Source organism: Lepidochelys olivacea, assembly GCF_965140295.1.
Source record: "Lepidochelys olivacea isolate rLepOli2 genome assembly, chromosome: 9".
NCBI classification, from domain to species: Eukaryota; Metazoa; Chordata; order Testudines; family Cheloniidae; genus Lepidochelys; species Lepidochelys olivacea.
Genome location: NC_140419.1, coordinates 31,664,516 through 31,684,801, shown reverse-complemented (window position 1 = coordinate 31,684,801; position 20,286 = coordinate 31,664,516). Strand labels below are relative to the sequence as shown.

At 41.5% G+C, this 20,286-nt stretch overlaps 1 protein-coding gene across 1 annotated transcript in view; it reads right to left on the bottom strand.

Moving 5' to 3' along the window:
* SLC9A9 (solute carrier family 9 member A9) overlaps positions 1-20,286 on the bottom strand; it is a 321,809-nt gene that overhangs the window by 144,285 nt on the left and 157,238 nt on the right. The gene's annotated exons all lie outside the window — the stretch shown is intronic.

The window sequence follows — 20,286 nt, the reverse complement described above, 5'->3', positions numbered from 1 at the left end:
ATTATGACTCATGTCTGTAACTGGCTGGTGTTTGTCACATAGTCCACATTAACTTGGAAAACAGGCACATTAGATTACAGGGACATTGACAACTTGAAATCCAGTCTTTCCGAAGAGTTTCACTAAACTATAAAAATAGTTTGTTACTACACTATTTGCTGAGTTTCCGTGGCAATGGTTGTGGTTTTACAATGACCTTTTCTTGTATTTTTACATGTTTTCCTCCCCTTCATTGCCGTATGAAAGTCCCACGCAAACAGGGAAAAACTGGCTAACTAAAGTCTCAGTCCAACTTCACTGAAGGCAATGGAAGCATGACACTTCATTTTACACTAGCTTCAATGGGAAGTGAATTGGGTCCTTGATAATACAAGGGAATACAGTGAAACTGACTATGCATAAAGTACAGTCAAATGTGTGCACGCACACACCCCCAGAGAACTTTCCTCCTAATCTTGTTCAGTTACAGCAATCATAGGCATTACTTGTGGCAATATGATTTCAGACAGAAGTGTGATTTTTAAGAAGATGAACTAAAAAAAAAAAATCTATGATAAAACCTCCAGAGTCTTGTAAATTGGACCATTTGGACACAGCGGTCAAATTCTCATTTCAAACTAATCTATTTAAGGAATCATTTAAACATGTTACATAAGAATCGCAAATAATTTAATTGTTATAACAGGGTTTCTTCTGTGAAACAGACCAATACATCTATTTGTCTTGAGAGGATGTTCCTGATAGGATCAGGAGACAATTCACTTTAAAGGGAAAACATAAAACGTAAATCTTCAGTCTGCTTCCATACCTGGAGAAACTATAGACAGTGTCCTCAAAGCAACAACAGAGTACTTTACATGCCCGTCTTCAGTGCAGAAACCTACTGAAGCCAGCAGGACTCTGTGTGGGCTTGGGAGTCAGTGCTAGCAAATCCAATGCAGAACCAGGGCCTAAGTTTGTAAATTCTGCATACAAACATATAAATCCACTCTACTAAGATTCAGAAGGGTAGCCATGTTAGTTTGGATCTGTAAAAGCAGCAAAGAGTCCTGTGGCACCTTATAGACTAACAGACATATTGGAGCATAAGCTTTCGTGCGTGAATACCCACTTTGTCGGATGCATGTAGTGGAAATTTCCAGAGGCAGATATAAATAGAGGCAAGCAAGAATCAGGCTAGGGATAACGAGGTTAGTTCAATCAGGGAGGATGTGGCCCTCTTCTAGCAGTTGAGGTGTGAACACCAAGGGAGGAGAAACTGCTTTTGTAGTTGGCGAGCCATTCACAGTCTTTGTTTAATCCTGAGCTGATGGTGTTAAATTTGCAAATGAACTGAAGCTCAGCAGTTTCTCTTTGAAGTCTGGTCCTGAAGTTTTTTTGCTGCAGGATGGCTACCTTTAAATCTGCTATTGTGTGTCCAGGGAGGTGTTCTCCTACAGGTTTTTGTATATTGCCATTCCTAATATCTGATTTGTGTCCATTTATCCTTTTATGTAGGGACTGTCCAGTTTGGCCGATGTACATAGCAGAGGGGCATTGCTGGCACAAGATGGTGTATATTACATTGGTGAACGTGCAGGTGAATGAACCGGTGATGGTGTGGCTGATCTGGTTAGGTCCTGTGATGGTGTCGCTGGTGTAGCTATGTAGGCAGAGTTGGTATTGAGGATTGTTGCATGGATTGGTTCCTGAGTTAGAGTTACTATGGTGTGGTGTATAGTTGTTGGTGAGAATATGCTTCAGGTTGGCGCTTTAGTTCGGTAATTGGTAAACCACGCTGTCTGGGCACCCTCCTGGCCAATGAGACTTCCCAGGAAAGACTGCTTTAAAAGTGGTTGTTTAAAGTTACTTGTTTAAAATGAATAAGCAGCCTAGTAATAGATAGCACTCTCCTGTGTGTTTAAACTGTGTTTCTGCCATGGAAGTGCATCCTGTGCACTTTTTTTTCCTCCTGACGAGCCTTTGTAATCGTGAATATTAACAGAGATTGAGCATAAATTTTTTCCCAACCAATATTATTTTCTTTATGCCAATAAAAATTAGTTCTTCATTAAACACTTTCACATTCTATATTAACCCCAAAATATTGTATGTACCAGTAAACATTCTCTTGCTGCATTGATGTAGCTAGCTACTTGGAAAAATGCCAGCTCTCTATGAGTTAAATCTCAAGTGGCTACATTTCTGCATGACATCAAAGTAGGACAGAAAGCACTTCAATAATCCAACATCAACCAGGGGAACCTGGAGAATCATATTGATTGTACTGGTACAGTGAGAGATTTGAAGGTGCGAGAGAGCCATTAAAAACCCCTGTAGTCAATGTTAAGTGAGGGATATAAAATTTATGACATTTGAATGTTATTTAATTAGAACACAGCGATCATGAAATTAAGGATACTGATAAATCAATAGTTGATGAAAACTACTTTTGCCTGACTGTTTTAAATTAAAATACAGTGAATGCAGACTACCACCATTTTTGTAGGATTCTGGAATACCTTTATTACATTCTAATCACTTTATTTATTCTCTCTTTCAATTAGAGGCTTCAAATCCTTCAAATAGAGGAAAGAAAAGAAAAGAGATGCAGGAGCAACAGGAAGGTAGGGGAACAGCCAATAATACTTTGCATTTTTACAGTGATGTTCATCCCCCATCAATTCACACAGCACCAGTGAAATGCAGGATGAAGGCAGCTAGGTACACAACTGGCACATGGCACACTGCTCTCTAGTAACAGAAGAGGATACTTTGGCCACGGACATCAAGGCAAACCCCTACTTCTATTAGAAAAGCCATGGGAACTTGAATGCTCTTGCAGAGAAGAAAGGATGTTAAAGCAAAATTTTCAGCTGTGATTGTCTGAAGTTAAAAAAGAAAAGGAGTACTTGTGGCACCTTAGAGACTAACCAATTTATTTGAGCATGAGCTCTTGTTTTTTCCTCCCCCCCTCCCCCCCCAGATGTTCTGGTTTAACTTGGATTTAAACTTGGAGAGTGGTCAGTTTGGATGAGCTATTACCAGCAGGAGAGTGAGTGTGTGTGTATGGGGGTGGGGGGAATGTGAGAAAACCTGGATTTGTGCTGGAAATGGCCCACCTTAATTATGCACATTGTAGGGAGAATGGTCACTTTGGATGAGCTATTACCAGCAGGATAGTGAGTTTGTGTGTGTGTTTTTTGGGAGGGGGGTGAGGGGGTGAGAGAACCTGGATTTGTGCAGGAAATGGCCCAACTTAATTATCATGCACATTGTGTAAAGAGTTGTCACTTTGGATGGGCTATCACCAGCAGGAGAGTGAATTTGTGTGGGGGGGTGGAGGGTGAGAAAACCTGGATTTGTGCTGGAAATGGCCCACCTGATGATCACTTTAGATAAGCTATTACCAGCAGGACAGTGGGGTGGGAGGAGGTATTTTTTCATATTCTCTGTGTATAAATAAAGTCTGCTGCAGTTTCCACAGCATGCATCCGATGAAGTGAGCTGTAGCTCATGAAAGCTCATGCTCAAATAAATTGGTTAGTCTCTAAGGTGCCACAAGTACTCCTTTTCTTTTTTGCGAATACAGACTAACACGGCTGTTACTCTGAAACCTGTCTGAAGTTAGGCACCTAATTTTTTATTTAAATCCCTCAGTGTGTGGCTTGATTTTCAGAGGTCCTGAGCAACTGCAGCTCCCAGGGTAGTCGATATGAGTAGTATCTCGCCATCTCTGAAAAACTCACTTGTCACTCTGGTTTAGGTGCCTGAATATGGACTTTGGCCCTTGATTTAGGCACCCACATTTTGAAAAGAATGGTCCTAACTTTTTAAGGTGCCACCCAAAAGACCAGAAAGTAAACAGTAGGGTACTGAGATGAGAGGCTGAGTCAACCCTGCTGGCATTTGAATCCGGAGTTCTAGGGAATCTGATTATTTCTTTCCCGATTGACTGAACTATTTCAATTTATAACTATTTTATAGAAGTGCCGGTCCCAGGCTCTAGGCACCTCAGGTTCCTAGGCACTTTGGTACAGGACAAATAACACTAAAAGTACAGTGACTGCAAAGATGAAGTTCCCTCTCATTCCAAAAATGACCACTAAAAAACCCAACAAACACTTTGGAGGAAAACTTTAAATGCCCTTAAACTGAGGGATGAGAGATCCCACTCCAGCTTTCTAGTCCTCCATGGAGTTCTCCAGTGAAACCAGTTTTTCTATTCCTGATGTTGGTAAGATAATAAAAAAGTGCTAATGAAAAACACTGTCAGGCTTTCTTTAGCTCTCATAAAGAGCAGGAGGGAAGGGGGAGGGGGGAGAGGGAATGGCAGAATAATTTTCTCTTTTTCAGACTACCTTTAACAATAATGAGGAGGCAGAAAAAGAACTAGGACCACTTGAACAGTACTGTTGCAAACTCTGAATGTAATCAAGTAAATACTGGAAGCATAACAGCACCTTATGAGTTTAGACCCAAGTGAGAGCCCTACATTTCTACCTGCATTAGGTTGAATGACCTAATGTAGTATAAACAAAGTGACTAATATATGTTAGGCAACCAGTGCCTTTCCTTAGGTCTGTACATACGGCACAAATGAAAAAGTCACATTTCTTGTCTCTTTTTGTATCAAATTGACCAATCAGTGAACTCTGAAAGAACCAGGATTTTGGGGTAGTAGAAGAGAGCAACATAATAATGAGGGGAGGGGAATACATCTAAAACTGGGTGGCTAATTTAACCCTCTCTGAGACTGCTCTAAATCTCTAGCTCTATGCTGAGATTTCTGGTACTGTATGGGAATGTCATCTAGGGAAACTTTCACTGGGGTTTTCAGTTTTTCTAATTCCAGTCCCACACCCAACCAAGCAGTGAAGAACTGAGAGATAAAACAGTTTAAAAAAAATAAGCCTGCTCTGAACTACTAACAGTTTTGGTTTGTATGGGATAGATGGGGTGGAAGTTTGGGCTGGTTTTATATTTTAACTGGATGAGTCTGACAATCCTAATCATATTGTAAACTAACTTTTAAAAATAATTTTGTTCTTCTGTTTTATTGAATTAGTAACTCACTTCAGAATCTGAGGGTGAACCTGTTTGAGCTTGTCCTCAAGGAATCAATTCTGAAGCACTTAGAGGAGAGGAAAGTGATCAGGAACAGTCAGCATGGATTCACCAAGGGAAAGTCATGCCTGACTAATCTAATTGCCTTCTATGATGAGATAACTGGTTCTGTGGATGAAGGGAAAGCAGTGGACGTGTTATTCCTCGACTTTAGCAAAGCTTTTGACACGGTCTCCCACAGTATTCTTGTCAGCAAGTTAAAGAAGTATGGGCTGGATGGATTTTCCACAAGGTGGGTAGAAAGTTGGCTAGATTGTCAGGCTCAACAGGTAGTGATCAATGGCTCCGTGTCTAGTTGGCAGCCGGTATCTAGTGCAGTGCCCCAAGGGTCGGTCCTGGGACCAGTTTTGTTCAATATCTTCATTAACGATCTGGAGGATGGTGTGTATTGCACCCTCAGCAAGTTTGCGGATGACATTAAACTGGGAGGAGTGGTAGATACGCTGGAGGGTAGGGATAGGATACAGAGGGACCTGGACAAATTGGAGGATTGGGCCAAAAGAAATCTGATGAGGTTCAACAAGGACAAGTGCAGAGTCCTTCACTTAGGACGGAAGAATCCAATGCACCGCTACAGACTAGGGACTGAATGGCTAGGCAGCAGTTCTGCAGAGAAGGACCTAGGGGTGACAGTGGACGAGAAGCTGGATATGAGTCAACAGTGTGCCCTTGTTGCCAAGAAGGCCAATGGCATTTTGGGGTGTATAAGTAGAGGCATTGCCAGCAGATCGAGGGACGTGATCATTCCCTTCTATTCAACATTGGTGAGGCCTCATCTGGAGTACTGTGTCCAGTTTTGGGCCCCACACTACAAGAAGGATGTGGAGAAATTGTAGAGAGTCCAGCAAAGGGCAACAAAAATGATTAGGGGTCTGGAACACATGACTTATGAGGAGAGGCTGAGGGAACTGGGATTGTTTAGTCTACGGAAGAGAAGAATGAGGGGGGATTTGATAGCTGCTTTTAACTACCTGAAAGGTGGATCCAAAGAGGATGGACTATTCTCAGTGATAGCAGATGACAGGACAAGGAGTAATGGTCTCAATTGCAGTGGGGGAGATTTAGGTTGGATATTAGGAAAAACTTTTTCACTAGGAGGGTGGTGAAACACTGGAATGTGTTACCTAGGGAGGTGGTGGAATCTCCTTCCTTAGAAGTTTTTAAGGTCAGGCTTGACAAAGCCCTGGTTGGGATGATTTACTTGGGATTGGTCCTGCTCTGGGCAGGGGGTTGGACTAGATGGCCTCCAGAGGTCCCTTCCAACTCTGTTATTCTATGATTCTATGATTTAAAGGAAAATCCGTTGACCAGCCAGAGGCTCGTTGTAGCAGTGGAATGAGCATATTTTAGCATTATCTTGGAACTATCCACAGTAGTGACAGACTTTTTAATGTTGATTCACTGACTGACAGTGGGACAGTTATGGTAATGGAAGCCCCTTGTGAACAGAAGAGGATGATGAGTAGGGTTAATATATTATACATTTGAAATTAGAAACAAACTATATATTAACAGACATCAGCAATAACAAAACCACAACATAATTATGACATCATTAAAACTAGGCTTTTAATTACACTAATGTGTTCTTAGCCATCCAGAAGGGTATGTCTTTTGGGAAGTTAGCCACCTGGGTCAGTCAGTTGGTGCAGCAAGCCAGAGGGAAATGGGGTTCAGGCAGGCCATTGACTGACAGCTGAGAGCTGTGGCAGACTGACAATATCCTGTAATATCCAGAATGAAGCTTTCTGAATTAAGCTAAACCTGATTGAATTAGAGCTAATACCCTTGGGGTACATTGTATTAGAAATGCAAATGTCTATGTTCTATTGTGAGATTGCATGGAACATCTTTAGCAGGAAGACAAGATTAATGCAATCTCTGGACGGTATTAGGGAGTTCAAAGGTCTTTTTAGAACAATGTGTGTAAAGTGGATTTCCTCAGAAGTATCTTGGTTGAGGGGGATGCAAATTCTCCTCTGGAAGCCAACCTGTTGAAGATACACCTTGGGGAGAGAGACTCAATATCTGCTAATTACCTACTCCTGGAAACTCCAGATCAAACACCCCTGAACCATATATTCAAATTGCCCCTTATGTCATGACTATGCTTGTTCTGAACTGAAGCTGTGATGAAGTGCTAACCACAAGGAATCCCTGAAGGTGGGGGTTTGAAGGACTGATCCTGCCAGAATCCATATTAGGGTTGGGATTAACACTGGTATGCTTATTAGCATGTGTATAGGTTATTTTATTGCTTTTAATAAATTTTCTCTGTAGTGCTTTTTACTTTAAGAATAAAGTAGGCTTGCATAGGCAGTCCTGTGTAGTTATACTTTATATAACCTTATAACTACAGCAATTACACCTGTTATCCGTCTCTGAAGAGAAAGCAATCAGGTGTCTTTGGGCAACTGGTCTGTGCTGGGAAATACACAGTGAAGACAGGGAGCCATACAGCCTGGAAATACCCTGGTCAGAAGGGAGAGGGGATGCAGGTCTCCACCCAAGAGAGGTAACAGCTGGCAGCTGGAACCTGAGAGTGGGTGCCCTTGCTGGGCCACTAATAGGAAATACAGGTGCAGTTGACCTGAATTTTGATGAGCTATAAAGAATAGTCTTTTTAAAAAAACTAACAGTCTGCCAAAAGGAAGAAAATGTGTGGCTTTGCTGAAGTCAATTTCAGTTTGTTGTTGTGCCACATAGCTAACAAAGGAGACTTTGAATGGTGTGACTCAACTGCTCTCCTTCTGCTCAATGAAAAATAGTAATATCTCTGCAATCCAATTGTCCTTAAAGTCACAATGAACTAATATATTTACCTTTTGTACTTTTGCATTTATGTTAGTATTAGAGGAACAGATTGTGTCTGATGTTTTAAAAGCAAAACAACGAATCAATCTCATCTCTCTTCACCCCCGCACAAAGTTTTCCTGTGACTTGCCATCCTAGTACTAACCTCCAGCGATCAATTCCATTTCTAAGGAGACAGAATACAATTTATTCAACTTCAATTTGCTGAGAGGAAAAAACCTCTATTCTCTAATATTAATTCTTGAAGCAAGTTCAAAAACAATTTTTCATTCCTTGCCAAGTTTTGGGTGTTTGAAAGATATTCATTTAGACAGTCTTTGAAATATTAGGAGCTGGCATCCAACACAAGGGCCCTGAGCTTATCAGGGAAATAAAAAAATCTTAGGAAGCTCATGCTATGTCTCCTTTTAAAATGAATGACATACTTTCTGACAGGAAGCAGGACTGCAAAAAATTATTTGTTGCCCTTATGCCATGATAAGATTTCAGTCCCCTTTACTGCAGGATCCAACATATTGTGCATGTTCTATATAAATAAATTCCTAGATGATGTTTAATTGCATGATAATCAAGGTGGGCCATTTCCAGCACAAATCCAGGTTCTCACCCCCCCATTTTTTCCCCCCCAAAAACCACACACACAAACTCACTCTCCTGCTGGTAATAGTTCATCCAAAGTGACCACACTTTGATTATCATACACATTGTAAAGAGAGTGGTCACTTTGGATGGGCTATCACCAGCAGGAGAGTGAGTTTGTGTGTGGGGGGGGGAGGGGGCGGAGGGTGAGAAAACTTGGATTTGTGCTGGAAATGGCCCAACTTGATTATCACACACATTGTAAGGAGAGTGATCACTTTAGATAAGCTATTACCAGCAGGAGAGTGGGGTGGGAGGAGGTATTGTTTCATGGTCTCTGTGTATATAATGTCTGCTGCAGTTTCCACAGTATGCATCCGATGAAGTGAGCTGTAGCTCACGAAAGCTCATGCTCAAATAAATTGGTTAGTCTCTAAGGTGCCACAAGTACTCCTTTTCTTTTTGCGAACACAGACTAACACGGCTGTTACTCTGAAACCTAAAGAATCCTAGTACTTCCTGATTTCAGTGCAGTGAGAACTGTCAAAGAATCATCTCTCCTGTTGTATTTTGCTGCTTCCACTATGGAAGCTACTCTGGAGCAGAGATAATCTCTGGGATGGCAGAAGATATTGTCTGGGCTCTCGTGAAAAGAAGTGGCTTTGGAAGAAGAGGCATAAATAGCTATGCCAATGTGCTTTTATATCTTTTGTGAAATGGCAAGGTCAGACCTCAGGGAGGTGGTAAATGTCTGTTTGCAAGTTGCCAAAGGCTCTCAATTCCCTTTAATTTCAGGGGAAATTGAAAGTGCTCAGAACCTCACTGTGTCAGGCTCACCCTGACTAAAGTTTAAAAAAAAAACCCCAAATCCCAGATTCCCAAATTTAGGTTCCTAAATCCAGATTTACCTACTCCAAATCAATTGGAGCCACAGGGTACTCAGCTTTTGAAAATCAAACCACTTATTGGAGGCCTAAGTATGGTTTCAGGAACCTGACTTTAGACACTTGTTTTTGAAAATGTCAGCCAAAGTTTTTATGGTCTTATTAACCCATACTGAATTCCATAGAAGAGATCACTAGAGATGAACTAGCTACAGTCAGCTGTTCAGTATTTCTGCCTTATCATTCTTATATATCCCTCCAACTCTTCTGAGGGCAGAATGTCCAGAAATGATATAAGAAACCATGGTACGACACCAGTGTTGGGATGGATGCGCAGGAAGATGCCTAAAGCTTTAGGTTGTAAATGTATTTGCCTTATTTTTGGATACTCATTTTTACCCAGCTGATGCTGCTAGAGATCAGCAATTTCTGGAGTCTTAGCATCTGGCTCTTGAAATCAGGCAAATGATCATTTGCAAAACTTGACCTTTATATATAGTAGTTGCATAAACTTAAAAATCCTAAAATTCTGAAAATAGTTTAAGGATCATGCTATGCCAATATTCTCAGGTCTAATGGAAAAGAATTCCAATTTGCAGAGGGAGCAGAGCCCTCAAAAGCAAGCTGAGACTGGTTTTCTGTGAGCTACATGCATATTTGCGAGAAAAAACTTGAAAATCCTTTACAAACAAAATACAATTCAAATCCCTCTTATAATTCAAGAAAAGTCCATCTAAGCTATTACACATAACACAATGCTGCCCACAGTAGGAGCAATTACGAACAAACTGAGACATAATCCTGAAAGTTTTAGGAGAAGCAGAGCTATGACAAAGGACCCTATTAATCATATGCTCATAATTAAAACAAGGTTTACTTAATAACCTTCTTGCATTCTGGTGAAACAAAATACCATACCATATATCGTGAGACAAAATAGATACTGTAATTCTGGAGATTAATTCAGTTACCAGATCATTCACTGATAATCCATCTGCTGAAGTCACACACCACAGTAATGAAAAGATGACAGTGTTTCAAACAAAGCATCAAGTGGAAAACAGGTAAATGTAGAACTTAATTAAACCTTAACGAAGCATCGTGTTATTTTGTTTTTTTAATTGTACCAGTTTATTTGTAATGTGCCCAGTTAGGGTATGATCTGAATCTCATTAGAATCAAGGGGAGTATTTCCATTCACTTCACTGGGCTTTGACTTTAATTTCTCTATCTGATGATTAAAGGGACACTGCTAAGTATCATATTTAAAATAAAATCATTTTCTTACCTTCGTTCTAAATTTCCTGATTAGAACTATGTTAAACTGGAGTTAAGTTTGTATAAATATCAATTTAATGGTAAAAAGGATATAGGGGAGCTGTAATTACCCCCCCAAACAAGCATTACAGACCCAGGAAATTCAGAGTTAAGGTTAATCTTAAAAGAAATCCTACTGTGATGGAGCATACAAACCCCACCCTGAATCAGAAGGGGTTAAAGGACAGTACTGGGCCCACGTAGTCCTGCCCCTCCAGCTCTGCAGAGCATGCACCAGCTGGAGAATAGGTTGAAAAGGGAGCAACCCAGCTCAGAAGGACAGACCTACCCCAAAGGCTCCTGACAAGGATGCTGCAGAAGCTGCAGGAGGACTGAGCCTGGTGGAGCTGATGGTTTGGTTATATTTTCACCTTATTTGGGACTGAAAGCTGAGAGAGGAAAGCAGTGGGAGGAAGTGACCTAGGGAGGACACCTTTGTTGCCCTCCTAGGGCCCTGGGTCTCAGCGTGGTGGACTGAGTGGGCTGGGGTTCTCTACCACTGCCCCCACTATAGGAGGGACTTGAAACACCTGTAATCCTCACCACACATCTGAGCAGAAGAGGACCAGGACTATTGTCAAAGTACAGAAATGCAGAGGTAAGGCACCAAAACAGCCTTATCTCTGCCCTGTAATGGCACCATGTAAAAAGCATAGGACTATGATTAGTGCATAATAATGTGTGGACCCAGATTAGATTAAACTGATTTTTTTTGCTGCTCAGGGATTGTGCTTTTTTGTGTGTCTGGTTCATTACCATGCGCAACAGACATTGTTTTCTTTTGCTTTCCCTCATGTTGTCACCCCGATCCTCAGTGGAGGCAGTGATAATGAGGAAGGGAAATGGCACTGAGTTTGTTCAGCGCACATACAGAGAAGCAATTCTCACTTTTTACAGAATTAAGGAGCAATGCTGGCATTGTGCATAAACACACACCTGAAAACCGGGAGCATGGTTGTATGCTAGCCACTCACAGGCTGACCTTTCTGGCCACTGTCACTGCAGGCCCTTAGTGACAAAAGCCAGGGAGGTACATTAAGAGGTATGGCATGGGGTAAAATGGCATGCTCTGCCACTGAACCCGTTCTCTGACCAGCAATGGTCTCCATGCAGTCCCCTGACAGAGCACTAGATCATTGGAGGGAGCCATTTTGAGGCTAGTTTGTATATTAATAGAGTTTTCATAGCATATATTATGCCATTTGGAATCTCTTTATGCCTGTTTCTGTATGCCAGCAAGAATTAGGCATATGGCTTTTCATTCCAATTGGTATGTTTTTGCCAATGGCTGGCATCTGCAACCCTTCTCTAAAGTGTAAACCATCATCTTAACAATCCAAAAAGTTTTCTTAATATTTAAAGAAAATGCTTAACATTTAAATAAATCATCAAACCTTTAATAAAGCAGTTTGGAAACTGGTTTGCATATGACATTATGATCCCTCATATTGCCAGCATCAAAAATTGGTACTTTTCAGCAAGATGGAGAACGCTAGAAGCAAATGCGAATTTATTCATGGTAAGAATAGCTTTTGAACGTATGAACTTTCCGATTCCTGTGCTGAGCAAAACAAGATCCGCTTTCTTTTAAGCGGAGACCTAAAACCCAATTTTTGTAGTGCCAAATACTACATTATAAAATGTTATGATTCACAACAAAAAAGGAGATACTAGCACGATCAATCCCTCAGAAGCATTGATGAAAGCAGGCGACAGGCTTGATGGGAATGATTCAGGTCAGACTAGGTCTATGCACGATCACTAAAACAGCTCAGGTGCGGTTTAGGAAAAGAACAGATTAAAGTGCACTCTGTAGAAACAGAATAGATTTCTGTAAGGGGACATTCAATATTTTTATTATTGCTAATAGAGGAGAACTGTATTTCCAATGCAAAAAGCAATGCTGTACTCAGACAATGTTTTCTTACTATTCTGTATCCCCACCTGTGGTGCTAAAATAAAATACTCTTTTTCATGTAGCTAATTAGTGGGATGCTATGACCAGAATACCTGTTGATATCAATTTATCTTTATTAATGCTTCTTGGCTGTTTAGCATCTGTCTTGCAGCACATAGCTCAAAACTGGGAGACAGATATTTGGCATATCTGCAGCAGAATTTTGAAGCTCTTAATTTTTTAAAAATACAAATTAACAATTTTTCAGTCTGGCTAAATAAACAGGAATCTCAGTCAGATAATGAATGATTTTTCTGGGAAATTCAGATTGAAGGACTTGGTACAAAAATTAAATAAATAGAAGTTTTTGGTGTTATGATTCTCCTGGTTAAACCTACACACTGAGCAGCTTTAGTTTTCTTTATTGCAATATACTATTCTGCAGAGGTTTAAGATTTTTATGGTACATCTGGTCAGACAATGAATTTTGTCACATTTCCAATTTTCTGATTTTCCTGTTAAACACACAGATTAACTGGAGAAAACCTGAGTGTTTTTCATTTTCTTAATTTCAATCCATTTTTAAGGAAAATAGTTATTACAAATACTATTCCTGTGACAAATCATCAGTTGAAGAAATGATGACAGTCTGTTTGTGAAGAAGTACTCTACCCTTCTGGCTCAGTTATGGCTGCCCCATAGCATTCCCCTGCTGGCCAAGTATAGTGTTGCTGGCACTCCCTACCTCAGTTTACCTCCTTGAGGTGGGTCTCTTCCAGTCTCCACACATCAGACGGTGCAGGACCTATGGGTTAGTCCTCCAGCCAAGTCACAAACAGATGTAGACTCTTCTGGGGTAGCAAGAGTCCAAACTAAAAGGTCCCAGACAAACAAAGATTCTTCTGCCCTTCAGGCGCTTCTCTTCATTCCACCTTTTGGGCCCCATTTCCAGCTCATTTCTCAGTTACCTTTGTATATGGCTACCCAGCTGGTGGAAAAAAGCCTCACTAGGAAACAAGCCAGACCTCTAGCCTAAACCACAACTTCAAAGCAATGTCTATGTAGCTATTTTTAGAGCATTATCACGAGCCCAAGTCTGTTGACCAGGCCAGGAGGCCCACTGCCACAGGCTATGTAGATGTACCCCCTACTTCCTATGTTTGGACTTGAGCACTCATCTCCCAGGCTACTTCTCCTAGAGTACCTGTCCTCCTACACTCCCTTCATCAAGTCCTTCCACTGGAATCCACCTGATTCCCACGGTTCCAAAAAACTGTGAATCTCACTCAGCCCTTTTATAAGGCCCACTGTCCATTAAGCTATCACCTGACCCTCTTTAGTCTTGCCCCCTTAGCCTGGAAGCAGTTAGTTAATTATTAACTTACAGGTGTGGCTGGCCACCATCTCTCCTTAAAGGTACCAGTCATGCTATGACAGGCTCCCAAGAGGTGTAGGATAGAGATTGGGTTAAAAAGTCCTTCATCTCCAAGCTAGATTTCTGGTACAGGGATGCGAATGTTAACCAGTAGGCCAATAAAACAGCTGGAGCTCATTACCTTCCCATGAAGTAAGCTGAGCCTATAAGAGAAAGTACAGCCCAACGGGAAGGTGTTGGGACTGGAGAACTGCTTCTCTCCAGGGGCAAAGGGCCAGATTTTTAAGATCTGTAGGTGCCTACAGATGCAGATAGGCTCCTACTGGTATTTTCAAAAGCACCTAGGTGCCTACTTCATATTGAAATGAAGAGATAGGCACAGAGGCACTTTTGAAAATCCCAGTAGGCACAACTCCCATTCATTTCAATATGAGATAGGTGCCTAGGTGCTTTTGAAAATCCCAGTAGGCATCTAGCTGCACCTTTAGGCACCAAAATATCTTTAAAAATCAGTTAATAACTTCAGTGTGGGCCCATTTTGTTTTGAGACTGGGCTTATTTGTACCTGTTTAAAGATTTTATTCTTCTTCAGTCCCAGAGAGAAAAAGAGCCATTGAGCTGTTTTATCAGGGGGCAGGTAGTAGTCTCAGTAGGTGAGAGCTGGAGAGTTTGGGGAGCAAACCCAGACTGCTGGCTCAATTTCAGGGCCTGAATCTAGACTGGAATTCCAAAGGGGATAGTGGGTGGGTGTTCCCTTCCTCCCTTAGCGCTTGCTGGACTGCTGGGAAACTACCCGGTCACACAGTTGCTGTGCCTTTGTTGAGTGTAGCAGGTTTGAGGGCTTTGCAGTGGGTCAGTTTCCTGTGGGAGAGAAGTTGGTGTCACAGATTCAGAGTATTTATCTCCTAATACAACTTATTTATTTTTAAAGTGTGCACAAGTCCTGTTTACCTTGAGCAAAGAGGGCTAAAGCAAGAGCAAAACTGCACATAGTTCCATTTGCAGAAACCCTTGCAAAGATACTTATATAGATTCATAGATACTAAGGTCAGAAGGGACCATTATGATCGTCTAGTCTGACCTCCTGCACAACGCAGGCCAGAGAATCTCACCCACCCACTCCTGCGAAAAACCTCACCTATGTCTGAGCTATTGAAGTCCTCAAATTGTGGTTTAAAGACTTCAAGGAGAAGAGAATCCTCCAGCAAGTGACCCGTGCCCCATGCTACAGAGGAAGGCGAAAAACCTCCAGGGCCTCTTCCAATCTGCCCTGGAGGAAAATTCCTTCCCGACCCCAAATATGGCGATCAGCTAAACCCTGAGCATATGGGCAAGATTCACCAGCCAGATACTACAGAAAATTCTTTCCTGGGTAACTCAGATCCAACCCCATCTAACATCCCATCACAGGCCATTAGGCCTATTTACCATGAATATTTAAAGATCAATTAATTACCAAAATCATGTTATCCCATCATACGTCCATCTCTGTTGTCAAAAGTGGCTTCTTCCTCAGCCCTTCACTGACTTCTAGTCTTATTTATTTTTAAAGTGTGCACACTGTCCTTCCTGACCTCTAGTCTCTCACGTGGGAACTCCCTGAGTCCCTCTTATACTCCAGCCTTTGCTGCTCTCAATCTTGCTCATGGGCTAGGTCAAGGGGCCTGGCTGCTGCCCCTCCTTTTGTCATAGAAAAACAAATCTTTAGCCAGGTATGACCAATGTCTACTGGAGCTGACTTCTTGCTGAATCTGTATGTGGAAGGAAGCAATAGAAAGTTCTTCACCAACACAGCCCCTTTAATAATAGTTGAGAAATGGATGCTGTAGCCAGCCCTATGGACACTGCTTTCTGTTTTACCATATTTATGCAGTGGGTCATGCTGAGTACTTATCAATAATTTCTAACATGCATTTAGGACAGAAGAATTGCTGCACTGGATCAGACAGCACTTCTTCTACCTCACTGTCCTGTCTCTAGCAATAGCCAATACCAGGTATTTCAGAGACAGGAGCAAAAACCCCATCATACACAATATGGTGCAGAAACTGAGAGTATGGCTGGCTCTTGTGCTGGGAGGGTATGCTCCTCCTGCCCCATACTCTCACAGAGGCTAGCCAGAACCTGCTACGTGTCATATTCTTGTTTTGAAGACAAAATTGATTTATTTAAGCCTTCCCTGACAATCTGTTCAATTATTTCTACTGAAACTTCTTAGATCTTGTAATACCTAAGACTTCACTCTCTCCTGGGAAAACTTCCTGGGACAAGTCACAACAACAGATGCCAGTTAGACTGGTCATTTCCAAGGATCATGTGTGGTCCTTTTGCTTTGTGTGGAATGCTGCCTTACTAATCAAGAGAGCACATTCCTTGTAAGGAGAGCTTCCTTGAGCTTAACTAGACTCTCTATTTTGTTGAAAGCCAAGAGACAGCTGAACTATGTGTACCAATAAATCCTGGCATCTGTGTGGTCACTCTGTGTGGAAGTGTAAACTAATTATCTGTAAATGATCCAAAATATCCAGTAGTGCAACAGAAGGCAGCAAACATTGTCCAGAAATGTATTATTCTGAATAAGAATACAGTGCTTTACATCTTCACATCACAGTACAGACACTGGGCCTAGCACTAAATTCTTTGCCTGCCTACCATCCTAAAAATGCCATGCAAGATTGTACCAGGCCCTTACACAAATGTAGAGGGCCAAGGCTGGGGATACAAGGAACATTTCTTCCCCTGTTCTTAAGATCTTTGCACAGAGGCCAGTCACAATTGCAGCTCCTGCACTCTCCTGTGTACAGGGGCTGTTGTCGCCTGGTGCTGCATGGGTGTTAGACACCCTAAATGAGGTGGAGCGAGGGCCACATTCTCTCTCTATAAAACTCAACTGCTCTGTGCAGGAGCATCAGGCTCCCTCCCTTTGTGCATCTGAGAGTTACATTGTTCTGTTGTAACCAAACCCTTCATGAGTATCTCCCTGGGCTGGTGCAACTTCATATGCCCCACAATGTGGGCAATTCATAGATTCATAGATATTTAGGTCAGAAGGGACCATTATGATCATCTAGTCTGACATCCTGCACAACGCAGGCCAGAGAATCTCACCCACCCACTCCTGCAAAAAACCTCACACCTATATCTGTGCTATTGAAGTCCACAAATCGTAGTTTAAAGACTTCAAGGAGCAGAGAATCCTCCAGCAAGTGACCCGTGCCCCATGCTACAGAGGAAGGAGAAAAACCTCCAGGGCCTCTTCCAATATGCCCTGGAGGAAAATTCCTTCCCTACCCCAAATATGGCAATCAGCTAAACCCTGAGCATATGGGTAAGATTCATCAGCCAGATACTACAGAAAATTCTTTCCTGGGTAACTCGGATCCCACCACAACTAATATCCCATCACAGGCCATTGGACCTATTTACCATGAATATTTAATTACCAAAACCATGTTATCCCATCATACCATCTCCTCCATAAACTTATCGAGTTTAATCTTAAAGCCAGATATATCTTTTGCCCCCACTGCTTCCCTTGAAAGGCTATGCCAAAACTTCACTCCTCTGATGGTTAGAAACCTTCATCTAATTTCTAGTCTAAACTTCCCGATGGCCAGTTTATATCCATTTGTTCTTGTGTCCACATTGGTACTGAGCTTAAATAATTCCTTTCCCTCTCCAGTATTTATCTCTCTGATATATTTATAGAGAGCAATCATATCTCCCCTCAACCTTCTTTTAGTTAGGCTAAACAAGCCAAGCTCCTTGAGTCTCCTTTCATAAGACAAGTTTTCCATTCCTCAGATCATCCTAGTAGCCCTTCTCTGTACCTGAATTCATCCTTCTTAAACAAGGGAGACCAGAACTGCACACAGTATTCCAGGTGAGGTCTCATCAGTGCCTTGTATAACGGTACTAAAACCTCCTTATCCCTACTGGAAATACCTCTCCACAATGATCCTGTGTTGACAAATTTGGGACGTTTGCTTTGTTACATGCATTTGTAATTACATTTACTGCAGAGAGAGAGGTTAGCAAACATTTTCTTACCCACCACATTTTCATTTCACATGTTAGCTTGGGAACCCCATAATTTTTGGTCTGCTCCAGTTAATCCTCTGATTTTATTTTTGCTCCAGAATTTGGGTTGAAAACAGCCTTGACCAGTAGACACAGAAAATGTTTTATCCTTCTTTGTAATGTAAAGACCCGCTGAGAAATCTTCATCAAAACTTGAGACACAGGAAAAATTTAGTGGAATGATGGAGCATGGTATTAGAGTGCTGCAGTGAGAGTACAATGAGCTAAACATGCTTCTGGCTCCCCTAGGCATAAATTGGGCTTTTAAAAATTTCTGCCAAGATATTGCATGGTCTTCTTTACGTTAGTTTCTGATACTATTCTATAACCATATTTTGGATTCACCAAATTTTCCTTGCAGTATCTCTGGACATGACTGGCACCGTACTTCACTTGTTAAATGATAAGCTGCTGCTAAACTTAGATTTGCTCCAAAAGCAAATATGTAATTCTAGATGGAACACTGTGAAGCCTGAGGGCCATACTGATGCTATTTTGCTGCGTGTCTCAAATCCATCAAGGGATTATAGTGGTTTGGATAGCATTTTTTTGCAGACAAAAATATGTAAGTTTCCCATGGTGCTTTATATCTTTAAATGAATTTTAATGAATTTTTTTAAATTAAAATAAATCTGATTATAAGCATCCTGAGTCACATATTTCATACCAAACTGTCACTGTGGAAGGAGGGAGGAAACTCAGCACCATCCGCAATCTAAACCAATGACACAGAAACTATCTGGCTTGAGTCTGATTCTCACTTAACTTAAAATCTTTACAATTTGGAGCTATATTGCACATGAGTTAAGGGTATCTTGCTTAAAAATTCACCATACTCTGGTTATCTCTTTGTTAAGACAATGGCACATTTGAAATTCTCAAGACAGAATCATGTCTACAGATCATAGATTAAAATCATTTTCTTGATCCATGGGCATGTGGGTTCCCTTTGGCATGAACCTGTAGCGTCACTTCACTCATATAAGCAATCCCATTGACCACATTTAGAGTACTCACCTGAATAAAGTTATTTACACACATGGGTCTTTGCAGCGATCGGCTCTTTATCTTTACTCTGAAGTCTAGCTTCTGTAAGATCTCAGAGATGAAGTGCGGCTTCAGAGCTTACATGACATCTTTTACATACAGTAGTTTAACATTCAGGACAAAAGATTTTGTCTAAGTGGTAGGCATTCCCAATGGGGTTTGCTAGCAGGTTCAGTGTAAATATATGGTTAACTGTTTAACTAGTAATGCATTTGAGCAAGGTGATTACACCTAGCTTCAGAGGGCTCTCTTTACAATCTTGCTACATCTAACTATTTCATAACTGACTGCAGAAACAAAGATTAGAGTAATGGAATGAATACAGGCCTATAAACTGAATTATGTTTTCTTCTCTGTCCTTTTCAGTAACTTCCTTACACCTTCTCCCCTGTTGCAGATGTATTTTAGGGTTCCTTACCAACACTTAGTCCTTGATGGTGCCTGATTCTGTCAGAAAGCAAAATTCTCTGCTTCTTTGTCCTCTACTCTGTAGATGTGCATTGCATGAGCTCCTGGCCTACAATCTCTTTTCTGTGAAGTATAGGGGGACAGCTAACAGCTGGAGTATATAGGGCTGTTAGATAGAAAATGACATCAGCTGACTGCCAATGCCAACCCACTAAGAAACTGAGCTGGCCTGGGTTCCTTTGAGAACATAAATGTTAATCCAAGTCATTTCCTTCCCATGTATCCCCCTCCTGAGGTGATCTGTTGCTCTCTCTTCAAACCATTTTCAGCACAACAGTCTGACTCATCTCCTCCCTGCTTAACATCATCATGCTTAGCTACAGACCCAAAAAATGAAAGAAAACAACCACAAGCGAAGAGCAGAATCTAGTTCACATGACAACAGAATTTTGGGGTATGGGTGAGGTTCCACCATGCTTGACTATCTGTTGGCAGTACCTCTTCCACCAGCAGTGTAAGTTAAAGGTACAGGGGGAAACTGTACTCCAGGACCAGGCAGAATACAATCAGAGATCCATGACCAGGTCGCTGCCAGCTCTCCCCACACTGCTATTGTAGGTGCAATAGAGAAACTGAGCTCTAAAGGTAGGATATGCAAAAGCACTGAGCGTTGGCCTAACTCTGCTCCTGCTGAAGTCAGTGGTAATTTTGCCACTGAAATCAATGCAACCAGAGTTAAGACAGTGAAGAACACTTCTGAAAAATCCCATCCGAAAACA